An 11,540-nucleotide genomic window follows, 5' to 3' on the forward strand; every position below is an offset into this window, starting at 1 on the left:
GTCGTGTGTCACTAACCTTTTAGAGTTATTTGACAATGGCAATAAACATGTAGACAGGTGTGATCCAGTAGTCATTATTTACTTGGACTTCCAAAAGTCTTTTGACAAAGTCCCTCACCAAAGACTCCTAAGCAAACTTAGCAGTCATGGAAAAAGAGGACCGGTCCTCTTTTGGATTAGTAACTGGTTAAAGAACAGGAAGCAGAGAGTAGGAATAAACAGTAAATGCTCCCAATGGAGGGAAGTAAATAGTGGGGTCCCACAGGCATCTGTATTAGGACCAATAATTTTCAACCTGTTCATAAATGATCTGGAATTAGGAGTGAGCAGTGAAGTGGTCATGTTTGCTGATGACACCAATTTATTTTGGGTGGTTAAAACAAAAGGGGATTGTGAGGAGCTCCAGAAGGATCTCTACAAACTGGGAGAATGGGCATCTAAATGGCAAATGCGGTTCAGTGTAAGCAAATGTAAAGTGATGCACACTCAGGCAAAAAAAAAAAAACCCAACTTAAAAGTATAACCTGATGGGATCTGGGCTAGCTGTGACCAACCAAGAAAGAGAGCTTGGGGCTGTAGTGGACAGCTTGATGAAAATGTCAACCCAGTGTGCAGCTGCTGTGAAAAAAAAGAAAGAAGGGAAACTCTGTATTAGGTATAATTAGAAAAGGAATTGAGAATAAAACTGCCAATATCATACTGCCTGTATGATACTGCATGAGACTTGTATAATACAAGTCTATGGTGTGACCACACTTCAAATACTGTGTGCAGTTCTGGCCACCATACCTTAACAAAGACATTGTAGAGCTGGAAAAAGTGCAGAAAAGACCAACTAAAATGATCAAGGCGCTGGAGCATCTCCCATATGAGGGAAGGTTACAACAGCTGGGATTGTTACGCTTGGAAAAAAGAAGGGTAAGGGGAAATATGATAGAGGTGTAGAGCGGAGGATTCCTGCTGGCCGGGCAGGATTCCTAGCTAATGGGGAATAATTGGTTGATGACATGAAAGTGATGATGCCATTTGTAATTCTGGAAAGCAAGCAATGTGAAAAAAGATGAGAAATAACTTGGGAAGGATGACATGGTAGACATTCTAATGGGGACAAGTGTTTAAGAAGGAAGGGAGGTTCTGAATAGTGAAATACTGAAGACACATCACATTCCAATATGAAGGAAAAATGTGAAGCCACTAAATGAGCCAGTGTGGATGCACAATGAGTTGTCTGATGAACTGACACTTCAAAAGGACATGTATAGGAGTTGGAAGGAGGGATCTATAAATAAGGATGAGTACAATATAGTAGGCCAAGCCTGTAAGGATAGTGTCAGAAAGTTACAAAGGTAAGCCATGGGTGAGGAGGAGAGGCAGTAATAGCAGGTTCCCCCATTTTAGGTGATGCAATGTCTTGTGAGGCCCCTGAATTATTTGTACAATCAAGTGGCTACTGCCTTTGCCTACACAGATGACAGCTATGGCTGCTCAAGAAAACAAAGCACTCATTTTCAACGATGGATATAGCTGCAGTGGAGGATTGGTTGGTGTAAGATAGGGATGGCTCAAATTCCTTCCTCCTTCCTGAGAGGGGAGACAAAGCAACAGCTACAAAACAGTCCCCCCAAACCTCCCATACACTGATTACCATAGCTTTGTATGACCCTCAGCTTCTGACACCTACTTGTTTCTCCTTCTTAGGTGTTCCTTGATGTTCAACTCAGGCCTCAGGACAATTACATAACATTTCGGGGAAAAGATACAGCCCAATAAACCAGCATTGGAGGACAAGATGGAGAAGATCTCCACAACCACCATGTATTTCCCCTTGGTGCTCAGGTAAGTTGGAACAAAGGAGATCCACACACTGCAAAATACCAACATGCTGAAAGTGATGAACTGGGCTTCGTTAAAGGCGTCAGGCAACTTCCTCGCAAAGAAAGCCACAACAAAGCTGACTACAGCCAAAAATCCCATGTAGCCCAGAACACAATAAAACAGGGGAACAGAGCCTTCATTGCATTCTACCACAATTTCTTCAGCCAAAGATTGCATGTCCAAGTCTGGGAATGGAGGAGCAGTACAGAGCCACACAGTACAAATAGCTGCTTGAATAAGAGAGCAGGAGAAAACGATAAAAGCTTCCAGTCTTTTCCCCACCCAGTTCCTTATCCTGGATCCTGGCTTTGAGGCCATGAATGCCAGAACCACTGTAATGGTCTTGGCCAACACAGAAGAAATAGCCACCGAGAAGATGATGCCAAAAGCCATTTGCCGTAGGAGGCAGGTGACTATCTGAGGGCGGCCAATGAATAGCAAGGAGCAGAGGAAGCCGAGCAGGAGGGAGATGAGCAGAGTGTAGGTAAGACCACAATTATTGGCTTTGACAATGGGAGTGTTGTGGTACTTAATGAATATCCCTAGCACCAAAGCTGTGACCATGGAAAATGAAAGGGCCATAAAAACTAAACCGATGCTCAAGCTTTCATGGTAAGGCAGGAAATTTAAAACCTTGGGAAGGCATCCATCTTGGTTGTTGTTTGGATACTGATCTTCTGGGCACTCGATACAGTTGTCCATGTCTTTACAAAGAAGAAATAATGGCACCTCAGGCTCTCAAACAAGTATACGTTTATACTCGGTTTTCTGCCTTGCCCTTTCAGGAATCCTGGAAAAGCAAGGTCCCAATCCCACAAAAAGAGGGATTTTTACAGATGTACAAGGGCCCAAATGTGTGCCCTAGGCCTCAGATCCTATTCAAGTTCTCATCTTTGAATACAATGGTGAACATTATGAAGCTATGTTAAAAACGTTCTAGTCTAAACCCACACAAACTTAACTTAACCTCTAGAGATCAAGAGGAGATTATAACAATGTTTTATTTATTCATTTGTGACATCTGTAAGCTTGACCATAAAGTTCTCTGTTCATTTTGATATGATAATGTGATATGACACCTACCTTTTTGATTAGAAATCTTCCCCTCTGGACATGGGTCACAATCATAACAACAGAAAGGCTCCCCTTCCTTTTTTTTCTGAACAGAACTTGGATGGCAGTTGTCGTTGCACATTGAAGAGGGTGGCATCTAACCATAAACACAAGCAGGGAAATCCTTACCCCATGCTTCATAAATGCTTTCTCAATCAATGCTCCACATAGCAACCAATGCCAGCAGAGAGACAGAGAGAGAGGGTTTTGTATGTAAAACATGTTCATGTTCAGGAAAAGGGAGAGAGAGAGAGAGAGAGATCAGACTTAATGAAAAAAATAGGAAGGAATGGAAATGCAAAATTGACATGGGCCAGAGACAGACTAATTTATTCATCGCTAAATGGCACCAATGGGTGCTTCCTTCTGAATGCAAACATCAGATAGGGGGCATTTTCATCAGGGCCAGAGCAGGGAGGGAAAGGTTAAATACCCCCTACACGTAGGGATGTACGAAAGTCACTTACCTTTTCGCAGTTGTGAGTCGCGGGGGGGGGGGGGAGACGCTCCGTCCCTCCCTCCGGAATCCTCAACGGGAGGGGAGGCGATCCGGTCCTCCCCCCCCGGAATCCTGCCCAGCCGGCTCCGCTCCACGGCGGCTCCGCGGAGCAGCCGGCCAGGGCCTTCCGCAACCGAAGTTCTGGCCGCAGACGGGCTGCTGCAGATGAAAATGACAGCCGCCGTAGCTTCCACCATTTACATCCAGCAAGGCTGCCATGATAGGCTACGTAAGTATTTATGTAGCCTATCACGGCAAGCAAAAAAAAAAAAAAAGGTACACAAATGGCGGCTACGGCAGCCACCATTTGCGTTCCCTATTTTTCACCATTTTATCTTACCTAAATATTTACATAGGCTATTACAGCGGGGGGGGGGGGAAAGGAATGCAAATAGTGCCCACTACGCTATTTGCGTTCTCCTTTCTTTTTGCTGTAATAGCCTATGTAACTATTTATGTAGGATAAAACGACGAAAAATAGGGAACGCCAATGGCAGCCGCTGTAGCCGCCACCATTTGCATACGGGGGGTTTTTTGCTTGCCGTGATAGGCTACATAAATACTTACGTAGCCTATCATGGCCTCCGCAGGAACACAAAAGGCGTCCCTGCGTTAGCCGTGATAGGCTACATCAGTAAATATTTACGTAGCCTATCACGGCTATGATGAAGAAGTGCGGACAGGCAGCAAGTCAGTGTGGACGGCAGCAGGTAAGTGCTCCGTTTCGCACGCCTTTCATGGGTTGGGAGGGTGGGGGCTTCATTCCACCATGGATTTTGGGGGGCCTAATGCACTGGCTTTCAGCCTCACCGAGATCCATGGCGGAATTCTCCACCATCCCTACCTACGCTGCAGTCCCAGCACTTCTCAGGTGGCTGCAGGACTGACATTGATTTAAAAAAAAAGATGTGCACATTAATTGCAATCTTAGTTCAAAAATTCAACAATTTGGGCTGTCGGGTCCAATTTAATTTCACAAATGGGTCATTACAAAGAGGACAGAACATTTCCCAAAATATTGCTTCAGTTTCTAGAGGTGTCAATGCATTGGTAAGAACTGGGATTTATAAATATAAAACTATTTGTAGGGAGAGCCGTGTGGGACAGTTTTCCTTTATTCTAGGATAAGTGATTTAGCTAGGGAAACTCACCCGTGCTCAGAGAATGAATAGCTTCATACAAAGCCTGTCAAATAAACTATCTAGGACTGAGACTGGAAAACATATCCACTGAGGTTTGTACCAAGAACCAACAGTCAGATCCAACCTGGTTAAACGTGCTGTGCCATGTGATGATATCCTCATTGATGGTGAACTCTCTGGCTTGGAAGGCCCATGGATCCATCCTTCCAACTTTCACCCTTGAGAAAGATTTGTTTGGGAAAGTAACCCAGTTTATTATATCAAATCCACTTTCCAAGTCACCGTTCTTGTCCAAAGACACCTGGTCACCCACACTGTTGTTAAACGAAATTCTCCTCAAGAAAGGATGAAGCTACAGTCGAAGAGAGTTTATTAATGATTTCAAATGATATCCCAGCTTTCCACTCACCATGATCAACAGGTCAGCTTAACTACAATATATAAACAGTGTTATTATTCAGTTAGAGGGCCCCCTGAACCAGGTCCGTTCCCCCACCACCACCCTGTCACTCTGACAGCCCGCTTTGGTTTACCTTGGGGACTTGGCACAGAGTGGCTCCCTCTCCCTGCCACTTTGAAAGACGTCCTCATTTTGACTGAGAAAGGCAGTGGCAGAGGGTCCACCTCCTTGCTGACTCACTCATGAATGGAAGCACTGTGGCATCCAGCCACTGAGGGCTATAGCTCTATGGTACACTGTTTTAAATGAAAGTGTTGTTCTTTCTTAACTTTGAGTAGCAATGAGCTGCCTTTGGAGGGGCAAGGCAAGTGAGTGCACAGGACTGGCAAAGGACCCTCTCTTGTCAGAAGGTTGTTTGGGTGCCCTCCCAGATCACAGAGCCCAGGACCTGCACCCCATGATCTGGCCTTGGTAGCCCCACTGTATAAAACAAGACACATATCAAGAGCTGTAACTGCTGATCAGTTACCCAACTTCCCTCTGAAACAGTAGCATTCTGATTTGCCATCTGAAAGGCAGCTCTGAAGGAGCCAAGTAAGCCCTCAAATGGGAAGGAGTTCCATGGTCTAGTGAGAAGGCCCTGCTTTGCGAATCCACCACTGCATTTCAGATGGTGGGAGGAGAGGGGGAAGGGCCTCACCAACAAAAATAGTGACTGTGTAGTTCAATAAGCAGAGAGCCGTGTTTGAGATATTCTCGACACAAGCCATACAGACTTTACAAGCAAACTCGGTGCTTTGAACTGGGCCCTGAAACCATCTGGGTACCAAATGAGTCCTGGGGCAAAGTCTGAGGACACATGATGCAGTCATTCTGCTGAAGCTAGGCAGCTAAGTAGTGACTGGAACTCCATGCAAGCATCCTTGAGTTCCCTGATAGAAGAAAGATGGGATATAAATGCACTAAATAAATAAATAAACTTTAATACCAAATTACATAAAACAAACAGCATGTCTATTCATGTTTTAAGGCTAGATGCTCTTCCACTATTGATGATGAAGAGCGGATCCTTTGCTTCGCCCTCCTCCTCTTTGCGAAGGCACCATTATGCAGTCCTACAAGCCCCAAACAGCTGTAGATGCTCCTAGTAGTAGGGAATCTGCTTCCTGCCCTTACACTGAGGAATAAATGATGTCGGCTTCAAATGCATGTGCTCAGACCACAGTGTTTGAGTTTCATGCTATAGTTGAAGATTAAGTTTATTGCATGTACATTTTTCTAATTCGAATTGGCTGGTTAAGGAGGGGTCCCTTGCTGAGATTCAGGATGCAGATAAAACCCTAAGAAATGGCTATAGCAAATAAGACAAGGGAGGGAGAATTTGTTTTTGAGATGGATGGGAGGGATGGACTCTAGGTTCCAAATGCTGGCTCCTGCCTTACAAGCTATGGTTTGCCAGGATCAAGCATGACATTAGAGCTGGACATGTACAATATTACATGTAAGTGTTGCCAATTGTCCCAGAATGTCAACATAATGGCATTATGTATTTCTCTTCTCATGACAACAGAGCTTCTGTGGTTGTGAGGTAGTACCTGCCACGGCTGTGGATTCTGAAGTGCTGTCACCCGTCTGAGCTTGGTATTCCATGAGCGCATGGCATGTAAAGCATGTGCCACAACATGGACAGCATTGTATATACAGTAGCTTTGAGGAGTCATGCTCATTTCGAAGAAGGGCCCAGAAAGGCTCTGCAGTGTTTCCTTCCCCGTACATGTTTCATGGCCCTCTCCAGCCACATCGGCATTTGAAAACAGACAGTCGAAAGCCTGCTCCCAAAAGTGCATGATAAAATTGTCTCCATTTGGTGAGTAAGGATTTAAGGTCTGGAGGAAGTTTTGGAATCCAGGCACCTCCTTGGAGTGAATTGCAAAAGAGAAAGTTCCCTGGAAGACATGTATATGCCAGTTCCTGTGGAACTGTGTTGCTGGGAAATCCCACTGGGCTGTCATGATCCACACTCTACCCAGAGTCTCTACCACATTTTCTGTTTCTATTAGCAATGACTTCAGACCCAATACAGAATTAGTTTCTGCATTCACAACAAGGGCTTTGGCCTTGTTGTTGCTGAAAAGTTGGAGCTTATTTTCTCACATGAAGTATACATTATGTAACACAGAGAAGTCTGTCAAGGGAGGGATTCTGTCAGTGAAAGCTGGGCAGATTCTACTTCGGGAGAACATCAGCATCAAGGTCTGCACAAAATTCTCTCCTTTAACATCATCCAATGTGATGATCCCAACCCATGTCCACTGGAAATGCAGGAGTAGTTGGACAATCCCCATGTACTGGTATTCTTCATTGGGGACCACACGGTAGATGAAAGGGAACAAGACTTTTGTACTCAGCATAGGACCAAATAAGTAATATGAGACCTAAGAAGAAGCAAATGAATTGCTGAAATCAGAGAAGAAATTGTGTGTGCTTTCAGAGATGATGTAGCGTGGAAATGATGTATTTGTCCTCTCTTTCTTTTCATTCTTTTTGTGCATTTTTCTTGGATTTGGAATGGGTGTGACCACATTACTTGGTGCCATTCATGAGATGACAATGACATGAGATGATGAGTATTCACACCAGACTCTCCAGCTTGTGATATAGGGGCTGCTTGGGAAACTGAAGTCTAAATGTTTCTGTCTCCCTCCACTTGTGTTTCTTGGTTGTAACTTGGCAGGGTACATCACACCTACCCCCCCCCCAACACCAGTTTTTTTCCCCTCAAGCATTTTTTCTTCATCTTCTATCTGCAAAAAGCCACATGCCTCACAGGCATAACCTACCTGTGGAATTTTATAGATGCCTAATATCGTGGCCATGTAGAAGGAGGTTTCAGAGTCAAGTCCTCCAATGGCAGCTGTCAGATGTTTCTGTGTGTCGCATTTGTAGTTGGGGACAATCCTTTGCAGGCTAAAAAGAAGATTCAGGGTGGTCTGGTAAGTCATCTTTTCATTGAAGTAGCTGTCAAAGATGTGGAATCCCAATGTAACATTGGGTAAGATCCTGGGATTCTCATTCACCTCCTTCATTGCAAACACCAAGGCCAGGACATGCTGGTAGTGTTTTGTCACTACACTGCAATGAGAGTAAAGGCCAAATCACATAAACATTCTAGACCTCATGAACTACTTCCTACATCCTTCTGTTCTTACATCGGACTCTGCTTTTTGGCAAGGCACTCTATACATCATTATAGCTACATATAGCATTAAAAAGATTGCCCCCATAGCTTAAAATCCTTGAGGAACTTAGGTTTAATAATGAAAATCTGTTTAATAATGAAAATCTGTTTAATAATGAAAAACAGATTTCATTATTAGTGACTTAAGAACTTTTAATTTTGAAAGAGAGAGAGAAGGGTTACTACTGTTCATCATTATTATGGATTTTTTTATTTCTGAAGCTCTGTTCATAGTAAGTAAAAACCTTATTATAAGCAATCTTTGTGGGGGGTTTCAGGAAGGGAATATTGTGTGTCCAAGCAAACTTCAACCAATTCTTCCTTCAGTTTTTAAAAAATATATGTCTGAATGGGGTTTGGGGGAGCACTATTGAGGATGACAAAAGCAACAGAAAGTGTGATGTTTTGAAAATCAATAAATAAATCTGGTAATGCCAAGTTGTATTGCAGAAATATATGGAAAGTATTATCATAATTAAAATAATGTAATCCAGGATTATAGTATGAGAAAACTCAACCTCTTGATCTTGCCTTTTTTTACATAGTGCATGCCTCAGTAATTTGCCAAGATGAGATAGTGGTGTGTGTGTCAAAATCAAAACTGCTGTCCTACAAGCGACATTTACAAAGTTCCTGATATTTGAATCATGTGATCATTATCAATAAAATCACAACGGCAATGTTTAAAATAGGAAATGTACTTTGGATAGGTAAAAAGTAGGTGTTGGATAGGTGTGGTGAAAGAAGGACTAACATAATATAGTGTGGTTAAGACGCTGAACTGCAGACTGGAAGGTCGGCAGGTCAGCAGTTCGAGACCCGAGTGCTGCGTGACGGAGTGAGCTCCCGTCTTCAGTCCCAGCTTCTGCCAACCTAGCAGTTCGAAAGCAAGAAATTGCAAGTAGATAAATAGGTACCGCCTCGGCGGGAAAGGTAACAGCGTTCCGTGCACCTCGGTGTTCAGTCATGCCGGCCACATGACCACGGAAGCGTCTTCGGACAGCGCTGGCTCTTCGGCTTAGAAACGGGGATGAGCACCGCACCCTAGAGTCAGACACGACTGGTTGGGGACACCTTTACCTTTGATGGCTAGATAGCATCACCGATGCAATGAATATGAACTTGAGCACACTCCGGGAGAGAGCACAGGACAGGAAGGCCTGGCGTGCTATGGTCCATGGGGTCACGAAGAGTCGGACACGACTGAACAACTGAACAACAACAATGGACAGAACGTACAACTTTGTGTGATTTAGTAAAGCCACACATTGCCTCAAAGTATATACAAAGGAGAATCTTGAGTTGCTGAGAAGAAATTACAAAGGATTGGATCCAAATTTACACCGGATCATTTGTGATTATGGAAATGGACTTCCCCACCACCCCTTCCTTCCCATGGCATCACTTCCAGCCCCCTGAAAATGCTACACAGAGAGTCAGAAGACCCTGTTGAAAGGGGTGAGCTGTGATGTGTGGGGGAGGGGGAGGTGCTCCAAAATAAGGCAGAGGAAGCTTCTGCAAGTGGACCCGTCCTCCCCTAGGAGGTCCCGTCCTCTAACCGAAGACAGATACTGCATCCAACCCACTATTAAGTACAAAAGACCCCCCAAAAAGGACTGCATGGGAGGAGGAGACAGAGAATAATTAAAGATAAAGTTTGCTGAAATTTTGAAACCCATAAAGAAGCCAGAGAGAGTGAGTGGGGGGGGGGGTAGCTATAAGCCATTACAAAGACATTCATATTTGGGCCGAACATTTGGCTCTCAATTTCCTGGCTTCCAATGAAAACACACACTGGAATGTAATGGTCCTTGCCTAATAACAAAAAAAGGCATTATGTTGAGTTATATAGGGGACATTGGGTAATATAATGGACTATGTACTTTACAGCTGTTTTACAGAGCAAACAGAAATGCTGTTTCAAAAGCAATTTCTTATAATGATCTCCAGAAATGCAGAATGCAAAAACCTTAGTTCTGTGAAGGCAATTCTGCACAGACCACAGGTAATTGCATCCAAATAATTAGATTTCTGGTGGTCACTCTTAATTCATGGATACAGCTTAGAAAATTTCAAGAAATTGATAGTTAAGACACAAAGAAGCCTACTTATAATAAATGAGTCTTAATTATGGTTTAGTCATTGACCTGATCAAAATCAGCTCACTCTCAAGATTTCTAACAAGTGCATGTAAACCAGCATCTTGCTTCTGAGAGTGTAAGGGTGAGCCATAGCGTAAAGAAAACAGATGAGAAGATGTTAAGGTTGACATTCTATTTTGGCGATTTCAGAGCTGAACTTCTATTCTTGACTGGACAAACTGATGGATTGTAGATCTGACAAGAGGATGGGAAAGGCAAAGGGGAGAAAGGAACAAGGTACTCTCCAGAAGGATGTTCAAATGCATTTTCTATCAACCAAAAAGGGGGGGAAATAATAATAGAGACTTATTTATGAACTTATTTATAAGCATTATAATAACTTGTCAAAAGACATCTAACAAGAAACAAAAACATGTCATCATTTCTATTATCAACCTCACTTGTCCCTAGACATTTCGTTGGAAACAAGAACTTCCTTACATGGGTTCTTCAATGAACATTGCATGGGGATGTTGATCAAATGACATAGTGTCAAAGAAGGAGAAGAACTGGGAAGAGATAGAACCAATGATGAGATCACCTGGCTGGTAATACTCATGCGGGATCCGAAGAGGATCGCTCATGCTACAAATCATGGGGTGTTCCTTGCACTCAGTGTGCAGCAGAAGCACCAGCCACAAAACTGATAGCCGCAGCGAGAAGAAAAGCATTGCAATAAAGGAGTGGATCCTTTTCTCCTCACACAGTTTCATTCTCTGAGTTTCGTCTAACTAATTATCATACAATGTAGCCTAGTTACAACATCCTGATTTTCTCAGTTCCTGACTCTTCTGGTCAATGGAGGTGCTCTCTGGCTGGGAAAACCTGAACTGCATGCAGATGTGCATCCCCACACTTGGTCACCCGGAGCCCTGAAAGGCACACAGACATGTCTTATATGTCACTTCACTTTAGTTGAAGCTTAAGTTGAATCCCCCCAGTCTTTGGCCAAACATAAGGTTAAATTATCATAATTTGAGGTGATGACAAGGTCCACAATAACCTCCCCGGAGTATTATTCTCATACACAGCAAAATAACAGAAGGAACCATGTTTATCAGGTGTCCTCACCCATCTGAGACTAGAGTAGCATCTGGGTTAATAGGGCACTGAGCAAAAAACTATCTCCAGA

General features: G+C 43.5%; 1 pseudogene; it reads right to left on the reverse strand.

Annotated features, from left to right (window-relative positions):
- Positions 1 to 1,677: 1,677 nt before the first annotated feature.
- LOC146341645 (vomeronasal type-2 receptor 26-like) lies at positions 1,678 to 10,992 on the reverse strand (annotated as a pseudogene).
- Between the last annotated feature and the right edge of the window lie 548 nt (positions 10,993 to 11,540).

The sequence above is a fragment of the Heloderma suspectum genome, chromosome 6 (genome assembly GCF_057233095.1).
Source record: "Heloderma suspectum isolate Gila_16-S chromosome 6, 16-S_ref, whole genome shotgun sequence".
Taxonomy (NCBI): Eukaryota; Metazoa; Chordata; class Lepidosauria; order Squamata; family Helodermatidae; genus Heloderma; species Heloderma suspectum.